The sequence below is a fragment of the Dendrobates tinctorius genome, unplaced genomic scaffold, assembly GCF_039654945.1.
Source record: "Dendrobates tinctorius isolate UK_male_01 unplaced genomic scaffold, ASM3965494v1 ptg000350l, whole genome shotgun sequence".
In the NCBI taxonomy this organism is placed as follows: domain Eukaryota; kingdom Metazoa; phylum Chordata; class Amphibia; order Anura; family Dendrobatidae; genus Dendrobates; species Dendrobates tinctorius.
This window is the reverse complement of record NW_027362016.1, coordinates 2,934,333-2,950,246: the sequence shown is the minus strand read 5'-3', so window position 1 is coordinate 2,950,246 and position 15,914 is coordinate 2,934,333. Positions and strand designations below refer to the sequence as shown.

The 15,914-nt window shown below is 36.1% G+C and overlaps 5 non-coding genes across 5 annotated transcripts; all 5 read right to left on the bottom strand.

Annotated features, from left to right (window-relative positions):
• Positions 1-1,476: 1,476 nt before the first annotated feature.
• Positions 1,477-1,549, bottom strand: TRNAF-GAA (transfer RNA phenylalanine (anticodon GAA)). The gene has a single exon. It is a non-coding gene; the product is annotated as a tRNA-Phe (tRNA).
• A 1,953-nt stretch (positions 1,550-3,502) lies between these two features.
• TRNAF-GAA (transfer RNA phenylalanine (anticodon GAA)) lies at positions 3,503-3,575 on the bottom strand. Its single transcript has one exon. It is a non-coding gene; the product is annotated as a tRNA-Phe (tRNA).
• Positions 3,576-6,440: 2,865 nt separating this feature from the next.
• TRNAL-UAG (transfer RNA leucine (anticodon UAG)) lies at positions 6,441-6,523 on the bottom strand. Its single transcript has one exon. It is a non-coding gene; the product is annotated as a tRNA-Leu (tRNA).
• A 3,892-nt stretch (positions 6,524-10,415) lies between these two features.
• Positions 10,416-10,498, bottom strand: TRNAM-CAU (transfer RNA methionine (anticodon CAU)). The gene has a single exon. It is a non-coding gene; the product is annotated as a tRNA-Met (tRNA).
• A 3,951-nt stretch (positions 10,499-14,449) lies between these two features.
• TRNAL-CAG (transfer RNA leucine (anticodon CAG)) lies at positions 14,450-14,532 on the bottom strand. Its single transcript has one exon. It is a non-coding gene; the product is annotated as a tRNA-Leu (tRNA).
• Between the last annotated feature and the right edge of the window lie 1,382 nt (positions 14,533-15,914).

Below are 15,914 nucleotides of genomic sequence, written 5' to 3'. Positions count from 1 at the left end.
AGTTTTTGTTTATTAAGTATCGTTATGGTCTATTGATGTATGAGGTGAAAACTATGAAAGTAGACTTACCAGCAAATCCGTTTCTAGATATATTTCATGACAGCACTGTAGAAGGTTGATTCCCTACCCTAATAGGGACAGAGAACACAAAGAGGTGAAATAGTCCCTCCTCATTGACTGTCCAAAGGATTTTTCTAGTGCCAAAAGAACAACAGACATATGCACAAAAAATCTGTTTGATGTTCCTAGAGTTCTTTTTTGAGAGGACAAATTCAGATTCACTCCAAAGACTCTCAGGAAATTTTTCAAAACCACATTACTAAGTTTTGTTTGACCTCATCTAATCAATAAATGAAGATAAAGTTTCTTGAAATTAAATGTTGATGTCAGAAGTGGGATTTGAACCCACGCCTCCAGGGGAGACTGCGACCTGAACGCAGCACCTTAGACCGCTCGGTATTAGACCGCTCGCCTTAGACCGCTTCGATATGCAATTGGAACTTAACTCCTTCCATGCTAGTCAGCAGAAATGTTACCATTCCTTGTGATTAAAAACTTGTCACACCACCCCAAAAAAGTCAATAAATAACATTTTTTATATGCGTACTTTTCGTCTGCATTAATTTTTAAACCTCCATTTATTTTGTTTGGATATTAGAAATGTTAGATTTCTCACAAATGCGGTGATGCACCACATTTCTTCAGAAACTACTGTTTGGCCACACAGCAGGACTTTGAAAGGAAGAGCCCTATTTGGGTTTTGCAATGCAGATTTTGCAGGAATACCTTGCAGATGAAATTTGCAGAGTACCAAAACAGCAGAAAACCTCCCAAAGTGACCACATTTTAGAAATTATTTGCACAATGAGTTAATCAACACCTGCAATTACTATTGTCAGCCTATAGGTGTTTTCACTCTGAACCATCCAGCATTGCAAGTATGCCAGTTTAGTGGCCAGCTTTTGCTTGCAGAGACAAGCAACCCATACATTTTTAAGTGGGCTCTACTCACTGGAGCAATGTCAAATATGTAGATGCTTTGTCTCACCATTAAAGTAGAAACCTCCTATATTTCAAATTAAAGATGACGGACCTGTGTTCAGCTTGTGTTTTTTGCCTTTTTGACTTTGTCCACAGCATATTTTTTAAGGACATTTGTCTCAGTAATGTCTCAGTGTTTCAAAGTCAAACAAGCTGACTATAATCATTCAGCTAGTGTCTGATAAGTGCTGTCTGTTTCAGCTATCAGGTTACCTTTTAATCCTCTTACAGCTAAGTCAATCTGAAATAAAACAAAATAGAGGAAAAATTACTAAAAAACATTCATGTGTTCAAAAGGAAAAAGTTACCGTTTCTCAAATTTTTAACATTTTGTTTTCTGTAGATAGTTAAGATTTTTAGGCCTTTTGATCATGATCAGTCCATGTGCTTTGTTTAATATCTCCTTAAAATGTAAACGGTGAAGAAAAAGCATTTTGCCGAAACCCGGGATTGGACCAGGGACCTTTAGATCTTCAGTCTAACGCTCTCCCAACTGAGCTATTTCGGCCATATCTATACATTTTCTGGGGGGTTTGACACTCTGCAAATGTCAAGTGTCACACCTGGAGGGATATATTATAATTTTTCATTTGACTGTTTTTTGAAGCATGATTTCTATTTGAAACGCCTTCCATTTTGCTGTACATATTTAATAACATTCATTAACTATTTGTGAATGAGTAGAAAAAGACAGCAATTTTGCCATTGAATTTTTACATTTTCAGTTTGTCTCCATGCACCAGTATAATTCTGACCCTGTGCTTCTAGAATAGGTCATGGTCGCACATAAAACACAATTTGCATGCATAATGTTACATCAAGTTTTATTTTTTATGAGATGCAAACAATTGGAGCAAAAAAGAGACAAAAATTTAGAGAAAATATTTTATTGATTGTTAAAAGTGAGACCATTTGTCCCAAAATGTGCTGAAACATGTCAGAATGACATGGGCATTTCACATTTTTTAAACTATGATTACCTACTTGTTAAGTTTTTGTTTATTAAGTATCGTTATGGTCTATTGATGTATGAGGTGAAAACTATGAAAGTAGACTTACCAGCAAATCCGTTTCTAGATATATTTCATGACAGCACTGTAGAAGGTTGATTCCCTACCCTAATAGGGACAGAGAACACAAAGAGGTGAAATAGTCCCTCCTCATTGACTGTCCAAAGGATTTTTCTAGTGCCAAAAGAACAACAGACATATGCACAAAAAATCTGTTTGATGTTCCTAGAGTTCTTTTTTGAGAGGACAAATTCAGATTCACTCCAAAGACTCTCAGGAAATTTTTCAAAACCACATTACTAAGTTTTGTTTGACCTCATCTAATCAATAAATGAAGATAAAGTTTCTTGAAATTAAATGTCAGAAGTGGGATTTGCACCCACGCCTCGAGGGGAGACTGCGACCTGAACGCAGCACCTTAGACCGCTCGGTATTAGACCGCTCGCCTTAGACCGCTTCGATATGCAATTGGAACTTAACTCCTTCCATGCTAGACAGCAGAAATGTTACCATTCCTTGTGATTAAAAACTTGTCACACCACCCCAAAAAAGTCAATAAATAACATTTTTTATATGCGTACTTTTCGTCTGCATTAATTTTTAAACCTCCATTTATTTTGTTTGGATATTAGAAATGTTAGATTTCTCACAAATGCGGTGATGCACCACATTTCTTCAGAAACTACTGTTTGGCCACACAGCAGGGCTTTGAAAGGAAGAGCCCTATTTGGGTTTTGCAATGCAGATTTTGCAGGAATACCTTGCAGATGAAATTTGCAGAGTACCAAAACAGCAGAAAACCTCCCAAAGTGACCACATTTTAGAAATTATTTTGCACAATGAGTTAATCAACACCTGCAATTACTATTGTCAGCCTATAGGTGTTTTCACTCTGAACCATCCAGCATTGCAAGTATGCCAGTTTAGTGCCCAGCTTTTGCTTGCAGAGACAAGCAACCCACACATTTTTAAGTGGGCTCTACTCACTGGAGCAATGTCAAATATGTAGATGCTTTGTCTCACCATTAAAGTAGAAACCTCCTATATTTCAAATTAAAGATGACGGACCTGTGTGGAGCTTGTGTTTTTTGCCTTTTTGACTTTGTCCACAGCATATTTTTTAAGGACATTTGTCTCAGTAATGCCTCAGTGTTTCAAAGTCAAACAAGCTGACTATAATCATTCAGCTAGTGTCTGATAAGTGCTGTCTGTTTCAGCTATCAGGTTACCTTTTAATCCTCTTACAGCTAAGTCAATCTGAAATAAAACAAAATAGAGGAAAAATTACTAAAAAAAATTCATGTGTTCAAAAGGAAAAAGTTACCGTTTCTCAAATTTTTAACATTTTGTTTTCTGTAGATAGTTAAGATTTTTAGGCCTTTTGATCATGATCAGTCCATGTGCTTTGTTTAATATCTCCTTAAAATGTAAACGGTGAAGAAAAAGCATTTTGCCGAAACCCGGGATTGGACCAGGGACCTTTAGATCTTCAGTCTAACGCTCTCCCAACTGAGCTATTTCGGCCTTATCTATACATTTTCTGGGGGGTTTGACACTCTGCAAATGTCAAGTGTCACACCTGGAGGGATATATTATAATTTTTCATTTGACTGTTTTTTGAAGCATGATTTCTATTTGAAACGCCTTCCATTTTGCTGTACATATTTAATAACATTCATTAACTATTTGTGAATGAGTAGAAAAAGACAGCAATTTTGCCATTGAATTTTTACATTTTCAGTTTGTCTCCATGCACCAGTATAATTCTGACCCTGTGCTTCTAGAATAGGTCATGGTCGCACATAAAACACAATTTGCATGCATAATGTTACATCAAGTTTTATTTTTTATGAGATGCAAACAATTGGAGCAAAAAAGAGACAAAAATTTAGAGAAAATATTTTATTGATTGTTAATGTTAAAAGTGAGACCATTTGTCCCAAAATGTGCTGAAACATGTCAGAATGACATGGGCATTTCACATTTTTTAAACTATGATTACCTACTTGTTAAGTTTTTGTTTATTAAGTATCGTTATGGTCTATTGATGTATGAGGTGAAAACTATGAAAGTAGACTTACCAGCAAATCCGTTTCTAGATATATTTCATGACAGCACTGTAGAAGGTTGATTCCCTACCCTAATAGGGACAGAGAACACAAAGAGGTGAAATAGTCCCTCCTCATTGACTGTCCAAAGGATTTTTCTAGTGCCAAAAGAACAACAGACCTATGCACAAAAAATCTGTTTGATGTTCCTAGAGTTCTTTTTTGAGAGGACAAATTCAGATTCACTCCAAAGACTCTCAGGAAATTTTTCAAAACCACATTACTAAGTTTTGTTTGACCTCATCTAATCAATAAATGAAGATAAAGTTTCTTGAAATTAAATATTGATGTCAGAAGTGGGATTTGAACCCACGCCTCCAGGGGAGACTGCGACCTGAACGCAGCGCCTTAAACCGCTCGGTATTAGACCGCTCGCCTTAGACCGCTTCGATATGCAATTGGAACTTAACTCCTTCCATGCTAGTCAGCAGAAATGTTACCATTCCTTGTGATTAAAAACTTGTCACACCACCCCAAAAAAGTCAATAAATAACATTTTTTATATGCGTACTTTTCATCTGCATTAATTTTTAAACCTCCATTTATTTTGTTTGGATATTAGAAATGTTAGATTTCTCACAAATGCGGTGATGCACCACATTTCTTCAGAAAGTACTGTTTGGCCACACAGCAGGGCTTTGAAAGGAAGAGCCCTATTTGGGTTTTGCAATGCAGATTTTGCAGGAATACCTTGCAGATGAAATTTGCAGAGTACCAAAACAGCAGAAAACCTCCCAAAGTGACCACATTTTAGAAATTATTTTGCACAATGAGTTAATCAACACCTGCAATTACTATTGTCAGCCTATAGGTGTTTTCACTCTGAACCATCCAGCATTGCAAGTATGCCAGTTTAGTGCCCAGCTTTTGCTTGCAGAGACAAGCAACCCATACATTTTTAAGTGGGCTCTACTCACTGGAGCAATGTCAAATATGTAGATGCTTTGTCTCACCATTAAAGTAGAAACCTCCTATATTTCAAATTAAAGATGACGGACCTGTGTGGAGCTTGTGTTTTTTGCCTTTTTTACTTTGTCCACAGCATATTTTTTAAGGACATTTGTCTCAGTAATGCCTCAGTGTTTCAAAGTCAAACAAGCTGACTATAATCATTCAGCTAGTGTCTGATAAGTGCTGTCTGTTTCAGCTATCAGGTTACCTTTTAATCCTCTTACAGCTAAGTCAATCTGAAATAAAACAAAATAGAGGAAAAATTACTAAAAAAAATTCATGTGTTCAAAAGGAAAAAGTTACCGTTTCTCAAATTTTTAACATTTTGTTTTCTGTAGATAGTTAAGATTTTTAGGCCTTTTGATCATGATCAGTCCATGTGCTTTGTTTAATATCTCCTTAAAATGTAAACGGTGAAGAAAAAGCATTTTGCCGAAACCCGGGATTGGACCAGGGACTTTTAGATCTTCAGTCTAACGCTCTCCCAACTTTGCTATTTCGGCCATATCTATACATTTTCTGGGGGGTTTGACACTCTGCAAATGTCAAGTGTCACACCTGGAGGGATATATTATAATTTTTCATTTGACTGTTTTTTGAAGCATGATTTCTATTTGAAACGCCTTCCATTTTGCTGTACATATTTAATAACATTCATTAACTATTTGTGAATGAGTAGAAAAAGACAGCAATTTTGCCATTGAATTTTTACATTTTCAGTTTGTCTCCATGCACCAGTATAATTCTGACCCTGTGCTTCTAGAATAGGTCATGGTCGCACATAAAACACAATTTGCATGCATAATGTTACATCAAGTTTTATTTTTTATGAAATGCAAACAATTGGAGCAAAAAAGAGACAAAAATTTAGAGAAAATATTTTATTGATTGTTAAAAGTGAGACCATTTGTCCCAAAATGTGCTGAAACATGTCAGAAGGACATGGGCATTTCACATTTTTTAAACTATGATTACCTACTTGTTAAGTTTTTGTTAATTAAGTATCGTTATGGTCTATTGATGTATGAGGTGAAAACTATGAAAGTAGACTTACCAGCAAATCCGTTTCTAGATATATTTCATGACAGCACTGTAGAAGGTTGATTCCCTACCCTAATAGGGACAGAGAACACAAAGAGGTGAAATAGTCCCTCCTCATTGACTGTCCAAAGGATTTTTCTAGTGCCAAAAGAACATATGCACAAAAATCTGTTTGATGTTCCTAGAGTTCTTTTTTGAGAGGACAAATTCAGATTCACTCCAAAGACTCTCAGGAAATTTTTCAAAACCACATTACATGAAGATAAAATTTCTTGAAATTAAATGTTGATGTCAGAAGTGGGATTTGAACCCACGCCTCCAGGGGAAACTGCAACCTAAACGCAGCGCCTTAGACCCCTCGGCCATCTTGACTTCGATATGGAATTGGAACTTAACTCCTTCCATGCTAGTCAGCAGAAATGTTACCATTCCTTGTGATTAAAAACTTGTCACACCACCCCAAAAAAGTCAATAAATAACATTTTTTATATGCGTACTTTTCGTCTGCATTAATTTTTAAACCTCCATTTATTTTGTTTGGATATTAGAAATGTTAGATTTCTCACAAATGCGGTGATGCACCACATTTCTTCAGAAACTACTGTTTGGCCACACAGCAGGGCTTTGAAAGGAAGAGCCCTATTTGGGTTTTGCAATGCAGATTTTGCAGGAATACCTTGCAGATGAAATTTGCAGAGTACCAAAACAGCAGAAAACCTCCCAAAGTGACCACATTTTAGAAATTATTTTGCACAATGAGTTAATCAACACCTGCAATTACTATTGTCAGCCTATAGGTGTTTTCACTCTGAACCATCCAGCATTGCAAGTATGCCAGTTTAGTGCCCAGCTTTTGCTTGCAGAGACAAGCAACCCATACATTTTTAAGTGGGCTCTACTCACTGGAGCAATGTCAAATATGTAGATGCTTTGTCTCACCATTAAAGTAGAAACCTCCTATATTTCAAATTAAAGATGACGGACCTGTGTGGAGCTTGTGTTTTTTGCCTTTTTGACTTTGTCCACAGCATATTTTTTAAGGACATTTGTCTCAGTAATGCCTCAGTGTTTCAAAGTCAAACAAGCTGACTATAATCATTCAGCTAGTGTCTGATAAGTGCTGTCTGTTTCAGCTATCAGGTTACCTTTTAATCCTCTTACAGCTAAGTCAATCTGAAATAAAACAAAATAGAGGAAAAATTACTAAAAAACATTCATGTGTTCAAAAGGAAAAAGTTACCGTTTCTCAAATTTTTAACATTTTGTTTTCTGTAGATAGTTAAGATTTTTAGGCCTTTTGATCATGATCAGTCCATGTGCTTTGTTTAATATCTCCTTAAAATGTAAACGGTGAAGAAAAAGCATTTTGCCGAAACCCGGGATTGGACTAGGGACCTTTAGATCTTCAGTCTAACGCTCTCCCAACTGAGATATTTCAGCCATATCTATACATTTTCTGGGGGGTTTGACACTCTGCAAATGTCAAGTGTCACACCTGGAGGGATATATTATAATTTTTCATTTGACTGTTTTTTGAAGCATGATTTCTATTTGAAACGCCTTCCATTTTGCTGTACATATTTAATAACATTCATTAACTATTTGTGAATGAGTAGAAAAAGACAGCAATTTTGCCATTGAATTTTTACATTTTCAGTTTGTCTCCATGCACCAGTATAATTCTGACCCTGTGCTTCTAGAATAGGTCATGGTCGCACATAAAACACAATTTGCATGCATAATGTTACATCAAGTTTTATTTTTTATGAGATGCAAACAATTGGAGCAAAAAAGAGACAAAAATTTAGAGAAAATATTTTATTGATTGTTAAAAGTGAGACCATTTGTCCCAAAATGTGCTGAAACATGTCAGAATGACATGGGCATTTCACATTTTTTAAACTATGATTACCTACTTGTTAAGTTTTTGTTTATTAAATATCGTTATGGTCTATTGATGTGTGAGGTGAAAACTATGAAAGTAGACTTACCAGCAAATCCGTTTCTAGATATATTTCATGACAGCACTGTAGAAGGTTGATTCCCTACCCTAATAGGGACAGAGAACACAAAGAGGTGAAATAGTCTCTCCTCATTGACTGTCCAAAGGATTTTTCTAGTGCCAAAAGAACAACAGACATATGCACAAAAAATCTGTTTGATGTTCCTAGAGTTCTTTTTTGAGAGGACAAATTCAGATTCACTCCAAAGACTCTCGGGAAATTTTTCAAAACCACATTACATGAAGATAAAGTTTCTTGAAATTAAATGTTGATGTCAGAAGTGGGATTTGAACACACGCCTCCAGGGGAGACTGCGACCTGAACGCAGCGCCTTAGACCGCTTGGCCATCCTGACTTCGATATGAAATTGGAACTTAACTCCTTCCATGCTAGTCAGCAGAAATGTTACCATTCCTTGTGATTAAAAACTTGTCACACCACCCCAAAAAAGTCAATAAATAACATTTTTTATATGCGTACTTTTCGTCTGCATTAATTTTTAAACCTCCATTTATTTTGTTTGGATATTAGAAATGTTAGATTTCTCACAAATGCGGTGATGCACCACATTTCTTCAGAAACTACTGTTTGGCCACACAGCAGGGCTTTGAAAGGAAGAGCCCTATTTGGGTTTTGCAATGCAGATTTTGCAGGAATACCTTGCAGATGAAATTTGCAGAGTACCAAAACAGCAGAAAACCTCCCAAAGTGACCACATTTTAGAAATTATTTTGCACAATGAGTTAATCAACACCTGCAATTACTATTGTCAGCCTATAGGTGTTTTCACTCTGAACCATCCAGCATTGCAAGTATGCCAGTTTAGTGCCCAGCTTTTGCTTGCAGAGACAAGCAACCCATACATTTTTAAGTGGGCTCTACTCACTGGAGCAATGTCAAATATGTAGATGCTTTGTCTCACCATTAAAGTAGAAACCTCCTATATTTCAAATTAAAGATGACGGACCTGTGTGGAGCTTGTGTTTTTTGCCTTTTTGACTTTGTCCACAGCATATTTTTTAAGGACATTTGTCTCAGGAATGCCTCAGTGTTTCAAAGTCAAACAAGCTGACTATAATCATTCAGCTAGTGTCTGATAAGTGCTGTCTGTTTCAGCTATCAGGTTACCTTTTAATCCTCTTACAGCTAAGTCAATCTGAAATAAAACAAAATAGAGGAAAAATTACTAAAAAACATTCATGTGTTCAAAAGGAAAAAGTTACCGTTTCTCAAATTTTTAACATTTTGTTTTCTGTAGATAGTTAAGATTTTTAGGCCTTTTGATCATGATCAGTCCATGTGCTTTGTTTAATATCTCCTTAAAATGTAAACGGTGAAGAAAAAGCATTTTGCCGAAACCCGGGATTGGACTAGGGACCTTTAGATCTTCAGTCTAACGCTCTCCCAACTGAGCTATTTCGGCCATATCTATACATTTTTTGGGGGGTTTGACACTCTGCAAATGTCAAGTGTCACACCTGGAGGGATATATTATAATTTTTCATTTGACTGTTTTTTGAAGCATGATTTCTATTTGAAACGCCTTCCATTTTGCTGTACATATTTAATAACATTCATTGACTATTTGTGAATGAGTAGAAAAAGACAGCAATTTTGCCATTGAATTTTTACATTTTCAGTTTGTCTCCATGCACCAGTATAATTCTGACCCTGTGCTTCTAGAATAGGTCATGGTCGCACATAAAACACAATTTGCATGCATAATGTTACATCAAGTTTTATTTTTTATGAGATGCAAACAATTGGAGCAAAAAAGAGACAAAAATTTAGAGAAAATATTTTATTGATTGTTAAAAGTGAGACCATTTGTCCCAAAATGTGCTGAAACATGTCAGAATGACATGGGCATTTCACATTTTTTAAACTATGATTACCTACTTGTTAAGTTTTTGTTTATTAAGTATCGTTATGGTCTATTGATGTATGAGGTGAAAACTATGAAAGTAGACTTACCAGCAAATCCGTTTCTAGATATATTTCATGACAGCACTGTAGAAGGTTGATTCCCTACCCTAATAGGGACAGAGAACACAAAGAGGTGAAATAGTCCCTCCTCATTGACTGTCCAAAGGATTTTTCTAGTGCCAAAAGAACAACAGACATATGCACAAAAAATGTGTTTGATGTTCCTAGAGTTCTATTTTGAGAGGACAAATTCAGATTCACTCCAAAGACTCTCAGGAAATTTTTCAAAACCACATCAATAAATGAAGATAAAGTTTCTGCAAATTAAATGTTGATGTCAGAAGTGGGATTTGAACCCACGCCTCCAGGGGAGACTGCGACATGAACGCTGCGCCTTAGACCGCTCGGCCATCCTGACTTTGATATGCAATTGGAACTTAACTCCTTCCATGCTAGTCAGCAGAAATGTTACCATTCCTTGTGATTACAAACTTGTCACACCACCCCAAAAAAGTCAATAAATAACATTTTTTATATGCGTACTTTTCGTCTGCATTAATTTTTAAACCTCCATTTATTTTGTTTGGATATTAGAAATGTTAGATTTCTCACAAATGCGGTGATGCACCACATTTCTTCAGAAACTACTGTTTGGCCACACAGCAGGGCTTTGAAAGGAAGAGCCCTATTTGGGTTTTGCAATGCAGATTTTGCAGGAATACCTTGCAGATGAAATTTGCAGAGTACCAAAACAGCAGAAAACCTCCCAAAGTGACCACATTTTAGAAATTATTTTGCACAATGAGTTAATCAACACCTGCAATTACTATTGTCAGCCTATAGGTGTTTTCACTCTGAACCATCCAGCATTGCAAGTATGCCAGTTTAGTGCCCAGCTTTTGCTTGCAGAGACAAGCAACCCATACATTTTTAAGTGGGCTCTACTCACTGGAGCAATGTCAAATATGTAGATGCTTTGTCTCACCATTAAAGTAGAAACCTCCTATATTTCAAATTAAAGATGACGGACCTGTGTGGAGCTTGTGTTTTTTGCCTTTTTGACTTTGTCCACAGCATATTTTTTAAGGACATTTGTCTCAGTAATGCCTCAGTGTTTCAAAGTCAAACAAGCTGACTATAATCATTCAGCTAGTGTCTGATAAGTGCTGTCTGTTTCAGCTATCAGGTTACCTTTTAATCCTCTTACAGCTAAGTCAATCTGAAATAAAACAAAATAGAGGAAAAATTACTAAAAAACATTCATGTGTTCAAAAGGAAAAAGTTACCGTTTCTCAAATTTTTAACATTTTGTTTTCTGTAGATAGTTAAGATTTTTAGGCCTTTTGATCATGATCAGTCCATGTGCTTTGTTTAATATCTCCTTAAAATGTAAACGGTGAAGAAAAAGCATTTTGCCGAAACCCGGGATTGGACTAGGGACCTTTAGATCTTCAGTCTAACGCTCTCCCAACTGAGCTATTTCGGCCATATCTATACATTTTCTGGGGGGTTTGACACTCTGCAAATGTCAAGTGTCACACCTGGAGGGATATATTATAATTTTTCATTTGACTGTTTTTTGAAGCATGATTTCTATTTGAAACGCCTTCCATTTTGCTGTACATATTTAATAACATTCATTGACTATTTGTGAATGAGTAGAAAAAGACAGCAATTTTGCCATTGAATTTTTACATTTTCAGTTTGTCTCCATGCACCAGTATAATTCTGACCCTGTGCTTCTAGAATAGGTCATGGTCGCACATAAAACACAATTTGCATGCATAATGTTACATCAAGTTTTATTTTTTATGAGATGCAAACAATTGGAGCAAAAAAGAGACAAAAATTTAGAGAAAATATTTTATTGATTGTTAAAAGTGAGACCATTTGTCCCAAAATGTGCTGAAACATGTCAGAATGACATGGGCATTTCACATTTTTTAAACTATGATTACCTACTTGTTAAGTTTTTGTTTATTAAGTATCGTTATGGTCTATTGATGTATGAGGTGAAAACTATGAAAGTAGACTTACCAGCAAATCCGTTTCTAGATATATTTCATGACAGCACTGTAGAAGGTTGATTCCCTACCCTAATAGGGACAGAGAACACAAAGAGGTGAAATAGTCCCTCCTCGTTGACTGTCCAAAGGATTTTTCTAGTGCCAAAAGAACAACAGACATATGCACAAAAAATGTGTTTGATGTTCCTAGAGTTCTTTTTTGAGAGGACAAATTCAGATTCACTCCAAAGACTCTCAGGAAATTTTTCAAAACCACATTACTAAGTTTTGTTTGACCTCATCTAATCAATAAATGAAGATAAAGTTTCTTGAAATTAAATGTTGATGTCAGAAGTGGGATTTGAACCCACGCCTCCATGGGAGACTGCGACCTGAACGCTGCGCCTTAGACCGCTCGGCCATCCTGACTTTGATATGCAATTGGAACTTAACTCCTTCCATGCTAGTCAGCAGAAATGTTACCATTCCTTGTGATTACAAACTTGTCACACCACCCCAAAAAAGTCAATAAATAACATTTTTTATATGCGTACTTTTCGTCTGCATTAATTTTTAAACCTCCATTTATTTTGTTTGGATATTAGAAATGTTAGATTTCTCACAAATGCGGTGATGCACCACATTTCTTCAGAAACTACTGTTTGGCCACACAGCAGGGCTTTGAAAGGAAGAGCCCTATTTGGGTTTTGCAATGCAGATTTTGCAGGAATACCTTGCAGATGAAATTTGCAGAGTACCAAAACAGCAGAAAACCTCCCAAAGTGACCACATTTTAGAAATTATTTTGCACAATGAGTTAATCAACACCTGCAATTACTATTGTCAGCCTATAGGTGTTTTCACTCTGAACCATCCAGCATTGCAAGTATGCCAGTTTAGTGCCCAGCTTTTGCTTGCAGAGACAAGCAACCCATACATTTTTAAGTGGGCTCTACTCACTGGAGCAATGTCAAATATGTAGATGCTTTGTCTCACCATTAAAGTAGAAACCTCCTATATTTCAAATTAAAGATGACGGACCTGTGTGGAGCTTGTGTTTTTTGCCTTTTTGACTTTGTCCACAGCATATTTTTTAAGGACATTTGTCTCAGTAATGCCTCAGTGTTTCAAAGTCAAACAAGCTGACTATAATCATTCAGCTAGTGTCTGATAAGTGCTGTCTGTTTCAGCTATCAGGTTACCTTTTAATCCTCTTACAGCTAAGTCAATCTGAAATAAAACAAAATAGAGGAAAAATTACTAAAAAACATTCATGTGTTCAAAAGGAAAAAGTTACCGTTTCTCAAATTTTTAACATTTTGTTTTCTGTAGATAGTTAAGATTTTTAGGCCTTTTGATCATGATCAGTCCATGTGCTTTGTTTAATATCTCCTTAAAATGTAAACGGTGAAGAAAAAGCATTTTGCCGAAACCCGGGATTGGACTAGGGACCTTTAGATCTTCAGTCTAACGCTCTCCCAACTGAGCTATTTCGGCCATATCTATACATTTTCTGGGGGGTTTGACACTCTGCAAATGTCAAGTGTCACACCTGGAGGGATATATTATAATTTTTCATTTGACTGTTTTTTGAAGCATGATTTCTATTTGAAACGCCTTCCATTTTGCTGTACATATTTAATAACATTCATTGACTATTTGTGAATGAGTAGAAAAAGACAGCAATTTTGCCATTGAATTTTTACATTTTCAGTTTGTCTCCATGCACCAGTATAATTCTGACCCTGTGCTTCTAGAATAGGTCATGGTCGCACATAAAACACAATTTGCATGCATAATGTTACATCAAGTTTTATTTTTTATGAGATGCAAACAATTGGAGCAAAAAAGAGACAAAAATTTAGAGAAAATATTTTATTGATTGTTAAAAGTGAGACCATTTGTCCCAAAATGTGCTGAAACATGTCAGAATGACATGGGCATTTCACATTTTTTAAACTATGATTACCTACTTGTTAAGTTTTTGTTTATTAAGTATCGTTATGGTCTATTGATGTATGAGGTGAAAACTATGAAAGTAGACTTACCAGCAAATCCGTTTCTAGATATATTTCATGACAGCACTGTAGAAGGTTGATTCCCTACCCTAATAGGGACAGAGAACACAAAGAGGTGAAATAGTCCCTCCTCATTGACTGTCCAAAGGATTTTTCTAGTGCCAAAAGAACAACAGACATATGCACAAAAAATGTGTTTGATGTTCCTAGAGTTCTTTTTTGAGAGGACAAATTCAGATTCACTCCAAAGACTCTCAGGAAATTTTTCAAAACCACATTACTAAGTTTTGTTTGGCCTCATCTAATCAATAAATGAAGATAAAGTTTCTTGAAATTAAATGTTGATGTCAGAAGTGGGATTTGAACCCACGCCTCCAGGGGAGACTGCGACCTGAACGCAGCGCCTTAGACCGCTCGGCCATCCTGACTTCGATATGCAATTGGAACTTAACTCCTTCCATGCTAGTCAGCAGAAATGTTACCATTCCTTGTGATTACAAACTTGTCACACCACCTCAAAAAAGTCAATAAATAACATTTTTTATATGCGTACTTTTCGTCTGCATTAATTTTTAAACCTCCATTTATTTTGTTTGGATATTAGAAATGTTAGATTTCTCACAAATACGGTGATGCACCACATTTCTTCAGAAACTACTGTTTGGCCACACAGCAGGGCTTTGAAAGGAAGAGCCCTATTTGGGTTTTGCAATGCAGATTTTGCAGGAATACCTTGCAGATGAAATTTGCAGAGTACCAAAACAGCAGAAAACCTCCCAAAGTGACCACATTTTAGAAATTATTTTGCACAATGAGTTAATCAACACCTGCAATTACTATTGTCAGCCTATAGGTGTTTTCACTCTGAACCATCCAGCATTGCAAGTATGCCAGTTTAGTGCCCAGCTTTTGCTTGCAGAGGCAAGCAACCCATACATTTTTAAGTGGGCTCTACTCACTGGAGCAATGTCAAATATGTAGATGCTTTGTCTCACCATTAAAGTAGAAACCTCCTATATTTCAAATTAAAGATGACGGACCTGTGTGGAGCTTGTGTTTTTTGACTTTTTGACGTTGTCCACAGCATATTTTTTAAGGACATTTGTCTCAGTAATGCCTCAGTGTTTCAAAGTCAAACAAGCTGACTATAATCATTCAGCTAGTGTCTGATAAGTGCTGTCTGTTTCAGCTATCAGGTTACCTTTTAATCCTCTTACAGCTAAGTCAATCTGAAATAAAACAAAATAGAGGAAAAATTACTAAAAAACATTCATGTGTTCAAAAGGAAAAAGTTACCGTTTCTCAAATTTTTAACATTTTGTTTTCTGTAGATAGTTAAGATTTTTAGGCCTTTTGATCATGATCAGTCCATGTGCTTTGTTTAATATCTCCTTAAAATGTAAATGGTGAAGAAAAAGCATTTTGCCGAAACCCGGGACCTTGAGATCTTCAGTCTAACGCTCTCCCAACTGAGCTATTTCGGCCATATCTATACATTTTCTGGGGGGTTTGACACTCTGCAAATGTCAAGTGTCACACCTGGAGGGATATATTATAATTTTTCATTTGACTGTTTTTTGAAGCATGATTTCTATTTGAAACGCCTTCCATTTTGCTGTACATATTTAATAACATTCATTAACTATTTGTGAATGAGTAGAAAAAGACAGCAATTTTGCCATTGAATTTTTACATTTTCAGTTTGTCTCCACGCACCAGTATAATTCTGACCCTGTGCTTCTAGAATAGGTCATGGTCGCACATAAAACACAATTTGCATGCATAATGTTACATCAAGTTTTATTTTTTA